Below are 17,119 nucleotides of genomic sequence, written 5' to 3'. Positions count from 1 at the left end.
TTTTGTATTAAAAGGTTTTGACACCATTTTCTATGAGGTAAAAAGAAGCCTTCACCTGCTTCGGGAAACTTTAAGTAAATTTCTCGTATGGACGGTAGAGTTTTTAAATGGGAAAGAAATTGTCACTGTTTTTTTAGTTTGGCCACATGGGTTTTGGTTGTGGGTTTTTATTTTTCCTGGGGGAAAAAAATAGCTGTGAATCAACTGGCAGTCAGGCAAAGACAGTTGAAGGTTCATATTTTATTTTAAGGCTGATGATCAACTCTTGCAGTTGTTTGAGAGCCCAGCTCTGGTCAAGACACAGTTTGAACCTCAGTTCGTCCACTATAATCTTGGACAAGCTACTGAATCTTTTTTGTATCTCTATGTCCTGCTGTGTGAAATGCAGACCATAACACTACCTCTTTCCTGTGGTTGATATGTGGATTCATTCATTCCGAAAGTGTGTGTGGAGCGCCTGCCACATGTTCGGCACTCGGTAGGGTCTCTGCCATCATGGAGCCTGCAGGCGAGTGGAAGAGGGGAAGTAAGATTACAGACTGTGGTTACGGCCCAGGAGGAAACAAACTATGTGATGTGACAGCTTCAGTAGTTGTATTGATAAAGGGCAGACACAAGGCATCGCGGGTGGGGCACTTCTGAGACTTGAAGGGTAAGGATGAAACAGTCCTTGTGAAAATAATTAAACGAACTAATGACTAAAACATTTAGTATAATACCTATCATGTGCAAAATAAAGGTTAACCATTCTGATTCCAAAAGGAATTCAACATTGTTTTGAGCATTGATAGCATTGTTAGAATAAATAGGAGAAGTGCAAATTATTGGACACCCTTCCCCCGCACTTACTGATTCTGGGGGCGAGTGTTAACAAGCTCTCCGAGTGATTCTGATGCAGCTAACATTTGAGAACCACTGATCTAGAACCAGTGTTCAAACTTGGCAGCACATTGGAATTATCTGAGGAGCTATACACGGATGCCTTAGAGAAGCTGATTTAATTGACCTGGGTGCAGCTTGGACACCAGGATTCTTAAAGCATCTCCCTGGTGATTCTAATGTGCAACCAAAGCTGAGAACCACTGGACTAGAAAAACAGGAAATTCATAATCGCAAAGTACAGAGGGTCCAATTTTTTTAAGTGGTCACACCTGCTTTGTGGAGAAAGGCGTGTGGACTCAGTTGACCCCACACCTTGTATTCAGGCATGAAATCAGCCTTAGCAGGTGACCCAGGAGCCCAGGCTGGGCTAATGAACAGAGTTGGAGAGCGCCAAACTGGGCAGTCTCTGGCCTGCGTCCCTTGATCAAACAGACAATCCCATCGTTTCTAGCACACACTCTGGCTGCTAATTACATACCTTACAAAAGTGACAGCTTCTGCAGGTGTGAGCAATTAGGATTTCTCTAACTCCATTGGAGGATGCCTGCCACTCCCTGCTTCCTACAAAGCAAATTGCCCATGATTACATATTTGACTGGGAAACCATTTTACAAATTATTCCTTGTTAAGGGCTTGAAACAAAGGACAAATGAATAGGGAATCACAGTTAAAAATACTATCCCCTAGCTCACAAAATGCTTACATGGGGGAGGTGTATCTAAGGAAGTCAAATGAGGGGCATTTGACTGGGGAAGGGGTTCAGTAAGAGGTGGCTCCCAAATAGAGGTAAATGTCTAGTAAGGGATGAGGCATCCCAATAAGTGGCACAGAGCCACAGGTGCTATTCAGTGGGTCAACACTTGGGACCGAGGCAAGTAGTTCCCATCTGAGACCTGATCATGGTAGAAGGGTCCAGTCACTAAGCAAAGATTTGGGGGCAGATTTCATTCTTAGAGGGGAACTGAGTTCTTGGATAGGGTCAAATGTTGAGCCTTTGGACAAAGATGAATGCCAAGACTGAGAGTGGAGAATGGGGGGAAAACAAACTGTTAATGGGCACTATCTGTGAAGGCAGCACAGGCCATCCAGGGTCACCCCAGAGGGCACTGGGGCCCAGTCTGCAGTCCCAAGTGACAGAATTTGGAATGTTACTTCCAATCTTTCTCTGGTGGCCAATGCTAACTTAGGACCACACAGGGGAGGGTATTCTGGAAATGTAGTTATATAGTCCCAGTTTAACCAAATTGGCACCACATGCAATGTTGGGAAGCCAAGGTGAGAGTGGGGCACTTCATTTGTTCTTAAGCAGGTAGAATGATAGTAGCACGATGTCATTTGGATTACATGTGATGTTGATACCATTATCCCAATGTTAACCGGAACCAAGTTTTTGTTAATGTGTCGAGTATTGTACTACAAACCACCCAAAACTTGAAACAGTAGTCGTTTGTTCTCTCTTGTGTCTAGGGATCAGCAGGAGTTGGCTGGTGACTGTAAACAGCAGGCTGCAGCTGGTTCTGGTCCCATGCCACCCTTCTTCCTCAGACCCGGGGACTTGCCAGGACAGCAGTGCAAGAGCCACGTCTGCCAGTTTTCCATTGGCCAAAACCAAGTCACATGGCCAAGCCCAAAGTCAAGGTGCAGGGAAATACAATTCTCCCATGGAGGTGGTGGGTAGGGAAGGGGTGGCTATTTTTGGAAAGTAATCTAAGTGTCAGGCTTGGCATTTCAATCCAATACTTTTGACTCCAAATCTCATGTTCTCTCTTCTGTGGCCGTGTTGGAATAATTGAAAATTTTTCCAAGTGATAAAATGGAAGCAGTTTGAAACATTAAAATAAGTCAGCCACTCTCATGTTGCTGGCCAGACAGACATCAGACAGCAAGCCCATGGGACTAATTTTTTGCTAATTTTTTGTGTTTTGAGATGAGCGAGTCTTTGGCTGTGTTTTCCATATTCAAATTCAGACCAATGTAACTCTAGTAATAACAGATTAATATTTCCAAAGTCTGCCATAAATATCCACTTGAAGATATTGAATTATTAGCCCTAATTATAGAGAGAAATGGAACATAGGCTCATATGATGTCATTAAAAGTGAGATGTAATACTCATGGGAACCTTCACTACCCACCTTACTGACATGTCTGTTTCCTGCTTGCTGGCACTTTGGGATGTTCATTTTGAATGTTTTTATGACAACTAATTCCCTGATACATTTCAGCAGTACCCAATGGTTTGTTATCCAAACTGTTTCAAATCAGGTGAGCGGCTCTTGCTTCAAGTCTCAGGTGACTGTGGTGCCATATCTGAAACCTTGAACTTTAGACCTTTGACACAGTCCACCAGATACAGCTTATATGTTTCCAGCCAAATGTGGCCTACTCATGACTTGTCCATCTGGCATGGCTAAGCACTCGACACACCATGCTGAGGGGGAAAAAAAATCAGTGAAGTTAGAATTGAAGCAGGACTTTCTGCTTATAAAAGTGTTAGGATTGTTAGTAGTTAGCCCCTAAATGGATAAGTACTCTTATTCAATCAGTAAATATGCTCCAAGGTATTTTTGTTTATGAGAATTGGGCCTCATCTCTTCAAAGGGTGATTAAAGAAATAGAATTATATTATGGAGACTCTTTAAGAACAGGATGGAAATGTTTTGCTCCTCTAAGTGACCCAAAGGCATGCATTGATAGTTAAGGATTAGAAACTTGGTTCTTTGCCAAACTTAACCCTTATTCACCATCACTTTTTTTTAACTTTATTTTTTATTTTTTAAAATTTACATCCAAATTAGTTAGCATATAGTGAAGCAATGATTTCAAGAGTAGATTCCTTAATGCCCCTTACCCATTTAGCCCATCCCCCCTCCCACCACCCCTCCCATAACCCTCAGGTTTGTTCTCCATATTTATGAGTCTCTTCTATTTTGTCCCCTCCCTGTTTTTATATTATTTTTGTTTCCCTTCCCTTATGTTCATCTGTTTTGTCTCTTAAAGTCCTCATATGAGTGAAGTCATATGATTTTTGTCTTTCTCTGACTGACTAATTTCACTTAGCATAAAGCCTCCAGTTCCATCCATGTAGTTGCAAATGGCAAGATTTCATTCTTTTTGATTGCCAGTACTCCATTGTATATATATACTACATCTTCTTTATCCATTCATCCATCAATGGACATTTGGGCTCTTTCCATACTTTGGCTATTGTTGATAGTGCTGCTATAAACATGGGAGTGCATGTGTCCCTTCGAAACAGCACACCTGTATCCCGTGGGTAAATGCCTAGTAGTGCAATTGCTGGGTTGTAGGGTAGTTATATTTTTAGTTTTTTGAGGAACCTCCATACTGTTTTCCAGAGTGGCTGCATCAGCTTGTATTCCCTCCAACAATGCAAAAGAGATCTCTTTCTCCGCATGTTTGCCAACATCTGTTGTTGCCTGAGTTGTTAATGTTAGCCATTCTGACAGGTGTGAGGTGGCATCTCATTGTGATTTTGATTTGTATTTCCCTGATAATGAGTGATGTGGAGCATTTTTTCATGTGTCGGTTGGCCATCTGGATGTCTTCTTTGAAGAAGTGTCTATTCATGTCTTTTGCCCATTTCTTCACTGGATTATTTGGTTTTCGGGTGTTGAGTTTGATAAGTTCTTTGTAGATTTTGGATACTAACCCTTTATCTGACATGTCATTTGCAAATATCTTCTCCCATTCTGTCAGTTGCCTTTAGTTTTGCTGACTGTTTCCTTAGCTGTGCAGAAGCTTTTTATTTTGATGAGGTCCCAGTAGTTCATTTTTGCTTTTGTTTCCCTTGCCTCTGGAGACGTGTGGAGTAAGAAGTTGCTGCGGCCAAGATTAAAGAGGTTTTTGCCTGCTTTCTCCTCGAGGATTGTGATGGCTTCCTGTCTTACATTGAAGTCTTTCATCCATTTTGAGTTTATTTTTGTGTATGGTGTAAGAAAGGGGTCCAGGTTCATTCTTCTGCATGTCGCTGTCCAGTTTTCCCAGCACCACTTGCTAAAGAGACTGTCTTTATTCCATTGGATATTCTTTCCTGCTTTGTCAAAGATTAGTTGGCCATACGTTTGTGGGTTCATTTCTGGGTTCTCTATTCTATTCCATTGATCTGAATGTCTGTTCTTGTGCCACACCATCACTTTTAATGGAGTCACTGCATGGACGTAACCAGGCAAGAGGAATGCCTGACCATGGCCAGATGGCTCCTGTTTTCTTGCTTACACACGCATTCTGCCCCATCTGTGAGCTCAGTGGGTCAGGGCCCTAGGCAAAGAGGCCAAGGACGTTACTGGTCACCTCTCCAGGCCTTGTCTTAACTCTGAAACAGGGTGGGTGTGAAGAAAGAATTCTGAAGGTCTCTCTCAGCTGTGTTCTGATATGACTTTTAAGCAGGTGAACGATTATTTCTATTCTGATGAATTTGTCCTGTCCTGATTTCTATTCTCTGATGAAGTTGTCCTGATTTGCCTGAAGGAGCAACCTGGGGATGAGTGCCGTGCTCTGGGCTGGGAGAGGGGACAGAGGAAGAGAAGGAGGGGGGAGCTGACAGGGCCCAGGCCCTGTTGGGGGAGCCAGAGCCCCACTGGACAGGAATGTTGACAGCCCAAGCCATGTCAGCAGCTGAAACCTCTCTGGGCTCACATGTTCTTCTTCCCAAGGGGCAGCCTACTTAATGTGAATAACATCTGTGGAAGCTTCACTCCAAGGCCTGAGGCAAACACAGCCCACTGGTTACCAGGCAAGGGGACATCTTACCCACCTAGCAGGGCTTTTGCATTCTGGAGCTGCGCTGTCCAACATGGTAGCCACTGACTATGTGTGTTTTTTTTAATTTACATTTCAATTAAGATGAAATAAAATTAAGAAGTCAGTTCTTAATTTCAAGTACCCATGTACACATGTGGCTGTGGCTTGTGGCTACCATATTGGATGGTTCAAGTAAAGAACATTTCCATCATCACAGAGAGTTCTATTGAGTGGCTCTGTTCTAGAATGCAGCACAGTGCTCAACTGAAGAAATATAAAATGCCTCTCCCTACTTCCTCTTCTTATATGACCTTTCTTTCTTTGCTTGCATTAGAATGGCCCAGCAATTTATTCTGGGAGGCTGAAAAAGATGAGCTCTTTGATATCAAAAACCTGAGTTCACGTCTCAGCTCCCTTAAGTCAAGTTTACGATAGTCACTTTGTTTCTATGTCAGTGAAATGATGAGTTTTGAAGATCAGATGGGATAATAAACATGAAATTATTGATAAGCCCAATGAACTGTCCAGATTCGCACCAAATGATGCAGCAAGAGAAAAAGGAGGGGAGATTGTCATTAGAGTTCTATCAAAAAAGGGGTGAGTTTTGGAATAATATTGGTGGCTTTTCCAAGGGGACTGTAAAGGTGAAATAAGGATACTGTCTTTGAGGGAGAAAGCACCTGTCTCCCATTTCTCCATCCTTAGTCTTCATGCAAACCAAATGGGCCTAAGAAGAGGCACAAACTTTTGATTTTATGATGCAAGGTTGAGGGGCACGTGGGTGGTTCAGTTGGTTAAGTGTCTGACTCTTGATCTTGGCTCAGGTCATGATCTCACAGTTTGTGAGTTCAAGCCCCTCATCCGGTTCTGCAGTGATGGCAAGGAGCCTGCTTGGGATTTTGTCTCTTCTTCTCTTTGCCCCTCCCCTGCTTGTGCGTGTGTGTGTGTGTGTGTGTGTGTGTGAGTGTGCGCACGCACGCGTGTGCTCTCACTCTCAAAATAAATAAACTTTAAAAAAATAAGATAATGCAAGGTTGAGGTCCTTCTGGCCCCTGGAACTATAAACACACACCATGAAAAATGAACTCAGGAGTCTCTGTATGATAGGGAAAGATAGGATAAAACAAGCAGAGAGGGAAAGGTTAGGACCTGAGGTTCCTGGGTGGGGAAAAACACATGTTTTGGAACAATGCTTGGAGCATCTGACTATAGCAAACCCCCTCGGATAGAAGGTTCCTCTTAAGAATGTAACAAATACCACCTACTTCCCCTTAGGAATTTGACAAAAGACCTAACTGAAAAACCATGGTAGACCATAAAACATATGACCCACAAGGAACATTATGGCCATAGACCGCCCCCTCATGCTTGGAATCCAGCCAATCAGGAGTGGACAACCCAGCATCTAGAGTTATCAAGCCAATAAGGGTAGAACCTGAGAAGGAACGAGGGGGCAGGGAAGGGGGCAACCAGAACCTGATAAAACAAGGACCCCTTGCCTATAGAAGGCATTCACCTTCGAATGCCCCCTCTCTGTAAAGAGAGCTTTCCTGCTGTTCTTCCTTTCTGAGCTTATACTCTCATAAACTTCTGTCCGCTGCTCGTTCCGTGTCCACCTCTTCGTTCTTTGAAGCGGTGAGCAACGAACTGCGGGTTTTGAGGTAAAAATTCCTACAACATCTGGAGGTACTCAGGAGATCCTCACAAGGCCTACTCCTTAGCCTCTCAGGGAGATGAGAGATGAGAAGTTGTCCTTATTCCTTCTTCCACTTTACTGCAGAAATTCATGTGCAATCATGTCGACTCCAGTCACTTCTGAGTTACCTCACATGTGAGTCTGTTGGTTCTTATGTAACAATAAATTGTGTTTGCTCTCTTCTGTACACACATGAAGAGGTCTTTTTGTTGGCAGGATTGTTTTATGGCCCCAACAGAACCAGCGAACACTTGGGTTTCTGATGTGGAAAGGAGGTGCCAAAGGGAAGGCCTCCTTCTGGAGGAGATGGGCTCAGAGGAGGGCAGGGCTGGGCTTCAGGCTGACTCGCAGTCCAGGGATGCTGCATTTGAGACCCAGGCCAGAGGAGAGCAGCAGCTCTGGTGTCCTGAGGCCCAGAAGTGGTGTAGGCCAGGAAGGGAGAGGAGTAGTATAGGCCAGTCCTGAGACTGCCTGGTAGTAGGGCGGCTTTCCACCTCCAGCATGGCAGACTCCCTGATAACTCCAGAAAAGTCCTTGAAGTGCAGTTTCTGTTTTAAGTGCTACAGGGCTTCTTTGCCTTACGTGAGATTTCAAATCACTGAGCTTTCAACAACAAAAGTCCTCATAGTTTCCTAGACGCTGGGAAGGAGTCCCAGGTCATACTGTAACTTAGTGGTGGAAGCAGGTGGAAGATTGGGGAGCCTATGTGCCCTTGGCTGAATGGTGGTGAGTGATCACACACTAGCACAGTGCTACACAGGGGCAGGCCGAGGGCAGCCCAATGGCTGTAAGAACTAAGGGACTGAGGGACAAACGAGGGAGGGAACCACCTCGTCCTACCAAACCTGGCGTTGCAGGATTTTCTGTACATCAATACCCAGGCTTCGTTGTCTCGCCGCTTCGACGAATGAAGAGGTGGACACGGAACGAGCAGCAGGCAGAAGTTTATTAGAGTATAAGGTCAGAAAGGAGGAATAGCAGGAAAGCTCTCTTTACAGAGAGGGGGCATTTGAAGGTGAATACCCGCAACCATAGGCAGGGGTCCTTGTTTTATAAGAATCTGGTCACCCCTTCCCTGCCCCCCCCGTTCCTTGTCAGGTTCTACCCTTACTGGCTGCACAACTCTAGGCACAGGCGCTGGGTTATCCATTCCTGACTGGCTCGACTCCATTGTGTGAGGAGTCAGACTGGTCGATACTGTCCCTCGGTTAAGATAAGTCTTATGGTTTAGTTATTTCAGTCAGGTATTTTGATTGTCAATTTCCTGAGGGAAACCTGAGGGGGAGTAGGTGGTGTCTTACATTCTTAAGAGGGTCCTTACGCCTGAGGGGGTTTGGCATAGTCAGATGCTCCCAGCATTGTTTCAAAATATGGGTTTTTCTCCACACAGGGACCTCAGGTCCTAACCTTTCCCTCTCTGCCTATTTTATCCTATCTCTGCCTATTATAATCCCCACTCTGAACACATGACTCCTAACTGCTATTATGAACCAGGACGATGACCGATCTAAACTGCTTCCTGCTGAAGGGGGACGATGACAGGGGAACCGCAGTCAGGGCAGGTTCAGAAGTCAATCCAGAGATCCGATCTAATGGGAGGGTGTTTGTTACATCTTGGTTTGCAAAATTGCCTTGGATGTCTTATTTTTCTGGCGTATACAACAGCGTCTACGAATGACACACAAAAAGAATATCAGACCAACAAGCAATATTCCAAATGCAGCGCCCCCTAGGGAGGTAGCCACAACATAGGAAGGAAAGCTGCATTGTAGCCATCCTAAAAATCCCTGGCATGTCTGGTCATAATTTTTTACCAATTTAACTATAGCTTTTCCTCCCTCTTCCATACTTATTTGTATCTGGTGATATTGTTGATTAGGATAATTAAGCACCTGAGCTAGCTCGTGGTCCTGAATCCTCAATTCTTCCTTTGGCCATCCAGTTTCCATAGGAACAATTCCATGAGGCATATTTAATTCTACCTCAAGGAAAGATTGATCTTCCATATCCAGATTACTATAAGTCTTGTTAATCTTTTGTAAATGTATTCGACCAACGGTTCCAGTGTTGCACCATACTCCAGTATGATTTAGTACATGGTACATATGCTCACAGGTAAAACTCTCTGTGTCAGCTATTTCTCCTTGTTTACTTTCCCAGCAAAATTTCCCTCTACCCATGTACCAAATGCTATTGGTTATTGGGGTAGAGACGAGTGGCCAGACCTGAGCGAAATCAGGGTTCCAGCTTTGTTGAGGACACAGCCAGATTTTATTTCTCTCTTCGCAGTTAGAAAGAGATATGGGAGCCCAAGCTGATTCATTTGACATTATGGCCCATCGACTCCCCATTGGCAAAATCCTTGTCTGATTTAATATAATCCCTATGCCTGCAAGCTGAACTATTGGATATGAATTAGCATGGTCCATCCGAGGCACATGTGCCCTTAAGATGCAACGCCTCGAGTTACAGCCCCCAGTAATAATCTTCCATAACTTGGGGCTTCCATATATAGGCCATAATTTTTGAGTTTCCAATTCAGCATTCATTAGAGTAGGCCATTGTCCCATGGCCACCTCAGATTCCATCTGCATTAACATGGTGAGCAATCCTTCCTGGGTGAGAATACATGCCCTTTCCCAGGTTTGAGTTTGGAAATGCCTTTGTATGGTTTCTCTGGTTTTACTTATCCACCTTACTAAGACCTCGTTTTCTTTTGAAAGAGTTTCCCATCCTTTGCCTTCTTCTTGAAACAAAGTGCCTTTAATATGGCCTATTTTGGATAAGGAATCCTTTTCCAAATTGTGTCGTTCCTCAGCAGCAGCAAATTCTGCCTGCCCCAATATGCCTAATCCTGTTCCTATCCCTCCTATAAGATCTCTTTTCATTATCTTGTTATTTTGGGGCCAGTAATGTTGTATCCACCATAGGTGCTGTTTCCATTGTAAATGTACGGAGTGGGAGCAATTAGGATAGTAAGTATCAACCCAAAACCTCTGGGTGTCCCAAGTTAGAGTCAACAAAATCGAGGAGACTCCCAGGTAGGCGGTGGTTTGGCTTTGCCACAAAGGTTCCCAAAGCCTTCCGGGTCTAACCGTGATGTTTCCCGTAGGCACTTGGGTCCACCATTGGACCTTTAAGAATAATGCGTGGTTAGCCTTCCAGCCGCATTGACAGGGCAGGAGACTATCTGGACAAGCAATACTATGGCACATCACACATCCAGCCGCAATATCTTGGTCTTCATAACCTGGGACCTTTTTAATTTTTCGATCATCTATATCTATGGCAATACAATGTATCTTTTTAGTTGAGTTATATAATTCCCTTCCAGTTTCATTGCTGGGCAAAATTTCAGCCCAATATTTATGACTTTGTTCTAATTTTACAAATAAGTAACCTGTAAAAGGTTTGCCCTTAGGTAAGTTAAGGATATGGCTATTATCCCAATGCCAAATTGTAAAATTGCCATATTCCAGGTCATATTTTAAAACACGGTCTCCCTCTATAAAAGTTAGGTTAGCTGCCTCAACCAAAGGGATCCTATCATTCACCCCTAATAGTGGTGGGGTTGGTGGAATACATACAAGAAGTGTTTCTGAACCCCATAGGCATATTATTATTATATTCCAGTATATTGTGTTACTTATCTTCATTCTGTGCTGTCCTTTTCTTGAATATCAATTTAAGGCCTTCTCCTGTTTCACAACTTAACTCAGGCTCCGTGTTGTCCTGTTCTGATGGAAACCACGGCTTAACTCAGGAGCGATGAATCAAGGAGTCAAATTCCAGTACTTTGACAGCAGTAGGATTTGCCAAGATGACCATGTGTGGACCCTTCCACACTGGTCCTAAAGATGGGGACAAAGAAGGAAGGGTTTTCATGAGTACCTGATCTCCTGGGTTATACAGGGGACGCTGGTCATCCCAGAGTTAAGAGACAGATAATTCCTGAAGAGTCTGATGGAATTTAGCCAAAGGAATTACATAGTTTACCAAATCAAATACCTCTTTACCTGCCATCAAGTCATTAACAAGAAAGGGTCTTCCATAAAGAACTTCAGAAGGGCTTAGGCCCTTTTTCCTGGGGATAGTTCTAATCTGAAACAAAGCAATTGGAGGTAGGGGTATCCAGTTCTGACTTGTTTTTTAGGCCATCTTTCTAAGATGTCTCTTAATGCTTTCTTTGGTCTTTTCCACTTTCCCTGAGGTTTGTGGCCTCCAGGCACAGTGCAGATGATAATCAATGCCCAGAGCCCTAGATACCCCTTCGGTTACTGAAGACTTAAAGGAGGGACCATTAGAGCTTTGAAGGGATCTAGGGAGTCCGAAACAGAGGAACAATCCCGTTTAATAGTGCTTAACCACCTCTGAGGCTTTTTTAGTCCTGTGAGGAAAGGCTTCAACCCAAAGTGTGAAGGTGTCTACCCATACCAAAAGATATTTATATCCTTGTGTTTTTGACATATGTGTGAAATCTGTTTGGCAATCCTCCCTGGGATAATTTCCAGTTCTTTGTAACCCTATTGGAGCCTGCGGGTGAGAGAGTGGGTTATTTCTTTGGCAGATATCGCAGGTTTTTAGAATATATTCAATAGTCTTATCTAAATTCCTTCCTGTAGAAAGTTTTTGAGCCATTTGCAGGGTTTTACCCTACATTTACGTAGGTAAAACCCTGCAAATGTAGATGGAAGGTGTAATGTAGAGTTTTTAAGCCTTCCACTGGCTAGCGGCCGGTGAATGAAATCTGCCGTCATCCATCTACAACTACCCTGTAGGCTGGGGTGTGGAACCCCGTTCTGATGCCCATTGTTTTTTCTTCTGTCGAGTAGCGAGGCTTTTCTTGAGTTATACAGCCATCCCAGATAAGGCAGGCAATGGTAGGAGTAACTTAAGATCTGGCTGCCGATTTTGTTGTGGCTACAGCCAGCTTGTCTCCCTCTGCTATCTCATCCATTCCTTTTTGGTGTCCTTTGCAGTGTTCTATCTCTAAGGGCTGGTGAACAGCCTGTAAAAGTCGGGTAATTTCCTGGTAATACTTGATAGGAGACCCTGAAGCTGTTAAAAAAAAATGTCTTTTGTATCATGAGCATGTAAGACTAGGAAAGTGTACTTAGAGTCAGTATAAATGTTAACTGTCTTTGCTTAATTCTAGGGCTCTAGTAAGGGCAACTGATGCGGCCAGCTGAGCACTAGTTCCTGATGGTAGGGTGCCACTTTCCAGAGTTTTATGAAGAGTCACCACTGCATACCCAGCAGTGGTGAGCTGGGAGCCCTGCTCAACAAAAGAACTCCCATCTGTGTAGAGGGTCCATTCTGGGTTTTCCATAGGAGTTTCCCTTAATTCCTCTCGGGCAGCATAAGTTTGGGCTAACATTTGTTGTGTTAGCTCCTTACCTTCCTCAGGCAGGAAGGCTGCTGGGTTCAGGGAGGAGCAGGTCTTTACGTACACAGCAGGCCCCTTTGGCAGGAGTGCCTGAGGCTGCAGAAGGGGGCTGTGAACTAATGGCTGCTGTCCACCGGTAGGAGCCCCTGGATATTATGTGGGGCCTAGACTGTAAGGTCTTGCCCAAGGGTTAGTTTTGTAGCTTCAGGAATTAAAAGGGCAACATCTGTGTCGGCCCTAAGACATGCAGGCCATCACAAGCTACCAGATCAAGTTCTTTGCTAAGATACCCCACTGGTTGCTGTATTGGGCCTCATTTCTGAGTCAGAATGCCCAACGCTACCCCCTTTCTCTCTGTAACATATAAGTTAAAAGAACTTCCAATGGGAAGGCTCGAGGCTGGGGTGCCCAACAACGTGAGCTTAAGGTTTCTAAAAGCTTGTTCTGACTCAGTGTCCCATACCGGTAAGTGAGTATTTGTGGCCTGTGTGTCCGTGATCGGAGGGAGCAAGCTACCTCTCCATATCCTGATATCCGTAAGTGACAATGGCCGGTATTGCCTAAAAACTCTCAGTTGTCTAAGAAGTTTCTTCTGGAAGGGGGTACGAGACAATAGGCTGAATTCTGTCTTTTCCTAGTCTTCTTGTGCCTTCCAAAAGGATTAATCCTAATATTTAACAGAAGTCTCAAACAATTGGGCCTGTTGGAAGACTTTATATCTTCTTTCTGCTAGAAAATTGAAGAGGGCCTTGGTACCAGCCTGTATAGTTGGTTCAGAAGGGGCACACAGCAAGAGGTCATCCACATATTGCAGCAAAGCGCAATTATCGGCTGAAAATTCCAAAAGATCACGTGTGTTAAGATAGATGTGGACTATCTCGAAAGCCCTGAGGCAACACTGTCCAAGTTAATTGTGAAGCCCGAAGCCGGAAGGACGGGATCCTCAAAGGCAAACAAGAATTGAGAATCTGGATGTACTGGAAAACAGAAGAAAGCGTCTTTTAAATCTAAGACTAAACCATTTCATATCTGGTGGAATCTAGGCCAGCAAGGTATAGGGGTTTGGAACCACAGGGTGGATGGGGACAACCACTTCATTAATGATGTGTAGATCCTGCACTAGCCTCCATCCCCCATTAGGGTTCTGTACTCCCAATATCGGAGTATTACAGGGGCTGTTACGTTCCTTTAAAAGCCCCTGTTCTTCAGAGTTTCTTTAATTTTTACTAGCTCTGTTTTAACCTCTGGTTTTAGAGAATACTGCTTCCGGCATGGAAGAGAAGTGGGATCCTTAAGATGTATTTGCACAGGTATTGAGGTTAAGGCTCTGCCCAGTTCTCCCTGTATCGCCCATACTGGTGAATCATTATCAGTTTCCATCAGAGGGAGGCAGTTGTTTATTTGGCCTAGAGCCAGGAGCACTGTAGTCTTTAATTCAGTCATAATGTCCCTTCCTAGCAAGGGAGTGGGGCTCTCTGGCATTATCAAAAAAAGAATGTGAGAATGAGAGCCTCACTGGGGTTTCTTCCTGTGTCTGTAAAATAGTGGCCAGTTTAGCGTAATTTGAGGGCTTAACCTTAGTTCTTTTTTTTTAAGTTCATTTATTTATTTGGAGAGAGAGCAAGCAGGGAGGAGCAGAAAGAGAAAGAAAATCCCAAGCAGGCTCTGCACTGCCAGCACAGAGCCCAGTGTGGGGCTGAAACTCAGAAATCATGAGATCATGACCTGAGCCAAAGTCAGATGCTCAACCGACTGAGCCACCCAGGTGCCCCTCCTTTTATCTGTCTTAAGTCTTATAATGAAAAAGGTACTTGTGATCTTATCATAGTGCTCCCTCCGTGCGGCCCTCCTCCTGGCACTCCAGCTTCTCTTAGGGAAAACATGCCTGTTTCATTATGGGGAAGGCCTGGCTAAGGTGGGCAGCGGGGAGCAGAAGTGCACGTTTTTAAGTCTGGATCTATGGATGGAGGACCCGAGGAGGAGATGGAGGTGGGAGACTTTGCTTCCTCTTTCTCTAGGTCCTGCTTTGGGCACAGCCAAAGGGCCCTTGATTGTCTCCCCTCCTGATTGCTGGAGCTTGGAAAGGGCTGCCAATAAGCCACAGTCGACCTTGCGTTGCATACACATGTCCTGATTTTCTCTTAAAGCCCAAAAACATTGAACAGGGGGACTTCTCCCCATTTCCCCTCACATTTACAAAACAAGTCCTATTGTAGGATAGTATTATAATTGATACTTCCCTCTGGCGGCCAGGTTTCCTCCTCCAATTTGTATTGAGGCCAAGCCTCGGTGCAAAAGAAAATGAGTTGCTTTTTCTTCAGGGTTTGTGGATCAAAATCATCCCAATTTTTCAGAATGTATCCCAAAGGAGTATTGGCCTTGGTTGGGAAATTGCCCATCTATAGGAAAAAGGAGGAAAAGGCGTCCCTTATCTCAATATCCTATAGCTGGCCAGGAGATACCTTACCTCTTGATCCCGATTGTTGGCCAGGAGAAGCCTCATCTCCTGGCCCCGAGTTTTGACTGGCTATGCGACTGGCAGCCAAAAGCCCTGCCGGTCTCGTGAGGTGTTGGGAGTAGTTCTCTTACTCAGGCTTGACCCTACCTCTGAGAGCTGATCTTGTCTTCCCCGATTTCTCCTACCCCTCCATTTCCCCTCCGCGAGATTTTGGGGGGATGGACTGTGACCAAGCAAGACTGCCCTGGTTGTAGAAAGATGCACTAATTTTATTTTGGCCCAACAGTAATTTATATATCGATCGTTGGCCATTGAGGGGGGTGCTAAAAGAGCCAAAGTCAAGGTCTATTCCCCTGCCTTGTTCAGCAATGCCCACATAAATATCTTCCAGCCATGTGGACGTCCATTTTAGAGTATCTAGTTTGTTCCAAATCAGCATACGCTGGGCTAAGTGTAGCAAAATGGCTCCCATGTAAAAGCCCTTCCTATATTATCCATCCTTTACATGGTACAGGCATCTATTGCTAAAGAGAAACAACACAAGTGTGGAACATTTGGAGGCTACTAGCAAGGTCATCGCCATCGTTTCCTCAGCCTTTGGATCAAAGGAGGGGCAATTTTAACCAGGCCTCGAGCAAAACAACTCAAAAGGTCATGCTGTCCTGATCTTTTGGGTAAAAATCACAGTTCTTTCCATCTTTCTTTCCAAACACCATTAAGTACAAGGAGTACTGTATGTTCTCTCCTGTATATATCTCTCAGACATATAGTAAATCTAGCATCCTGCAGTTGAAGTTAAAACACAGATTAGAGACAGAAAGAGGAGAATTCGCCAGACACCCAAACAGGCAGTCAGCGATCAGGTTCTGCGACAGCCTTCAGGCATCCACCAAAGAGTAGCCTTTGTCAGGACCCTTCACAATTGCTGTTCGGCCTCCCCTGAATCCAGCACATCTGGGGGTTCTTCTCGAAAGGCAGTTGGGGCTCCATCACACCGACAGTGCCCACTATGTTGGGGGATCAGATGGGAGGAGACCCAGCTCTGCTGTTTATTCTTAACTGGCTAACGGGTGCCCATTATTTGGGTTTGAGAGTTTTATTTAGGATAGAAAGGAAAGGCTGGGTGCCGGCTGCTCTTTACTTACAGTTAGAGGACACTGATATCCCGGGATGAGCCCCTAAAGAAAAGTTGCAGGATTTTTTTTTTACCTCAATACCCGGCGAGTTCGTTGCCTCGCCGCTTCGAAGAACGAAGAGGTGGACACAGGACGAGCAGCAGGCAGAAGTTTATCAGAGTATAAGCTCAGAAAGGAAGAATGGTAGGAAAGCTCTCTTTACAGCGAGGGGGCATTCGAAGGTGAATACCCGTGACTGTCGGCAAGGAACTCTGTTTTACTGGCTTTTGGTCAGCCCTCCTCCCTTCCCCCTCGTTCCTTCTCAGGTTCTGTCCTTACTGGCCGGCCAACTCTAGGCGCTGCGTTGTCCACTCCTCATTGGCCCAACTCCATCGTGTGAGGAGTCAGACTGGTCGTACTGTCCCTCCGTTAACATAAGATTTATGGTTTAGTTATTTCAGTCAGGTATTTTGATTGTCAAATTCCTGAGGGGAAGCCAACGGGGAGCAGGTGCTGTCTTACGTTCTTAAGAGGGACCTTACACCTGAGGGACCTTACACCAGAGGGGGTCAGAGGCTCTGGCATTGTTCCAAAATACGTGTTTTTCCCCACGCAGGGACCTCTCTGCCTATTGTATCCTATCTTTCCCTATTATACTACAGCTTATGCTGGGGTCCAAAAGAAAGTCAGCTGGAAATTTCAAAGAAGAATTTGGTCAAAACCATTATATACATACATTCCAGTCAAAATTCTTTCAAGGATTCCTAACTTTGTGACAGTATGGGATATTTGACAACTGCTTTGCACATGTACACACT

At 44.6% G+C, this 17,119-nt stretch overlaps 1 long non-coding RNA gene across 1 annotated transcript; it reads right to left on the bottom strand.

Annotated features, from left to right (window-relative positions):
- Positions 1–220: 220 nt before the first annotated feature.
- Positions 221–5,930, bottom strand: LOC105260930. The gene is made up of 4 exons (XR_890749.4): positions 5,660–5,930; positions 3,018–3,313; positions 1,361–1,443; positions 221–502 (listed from the first exon to the last, which is right to left on the bottom strand). It is a non-coding gene; the product is annotated as an uncharacterized LOC105260930 (long non-coding RNA).
- Between the last annotated feature and the right edge of the window lie 11,189 nt (positions 5,931–17,119).

This window comes from Felis catus, chromosome C2, assembly GCF_018350175.1.
Source record: "Felis catus isolate Fca126 chromosome C2, F.catus_Fca126_mat1.0, whole genome shotgun sequence".
Classification (NCBI taxonomy): domain Eukaryota; kingdom Metazoa; phylum Chordata; class Mammalia; order Carnivora; family Felidae; genus Felis; species Felis catus.
The sequence above is the reverse complement of the archived record's forward strand: the minus strand, read 5'-3'. Positions and strand labels throughout refer to the sequence as shown.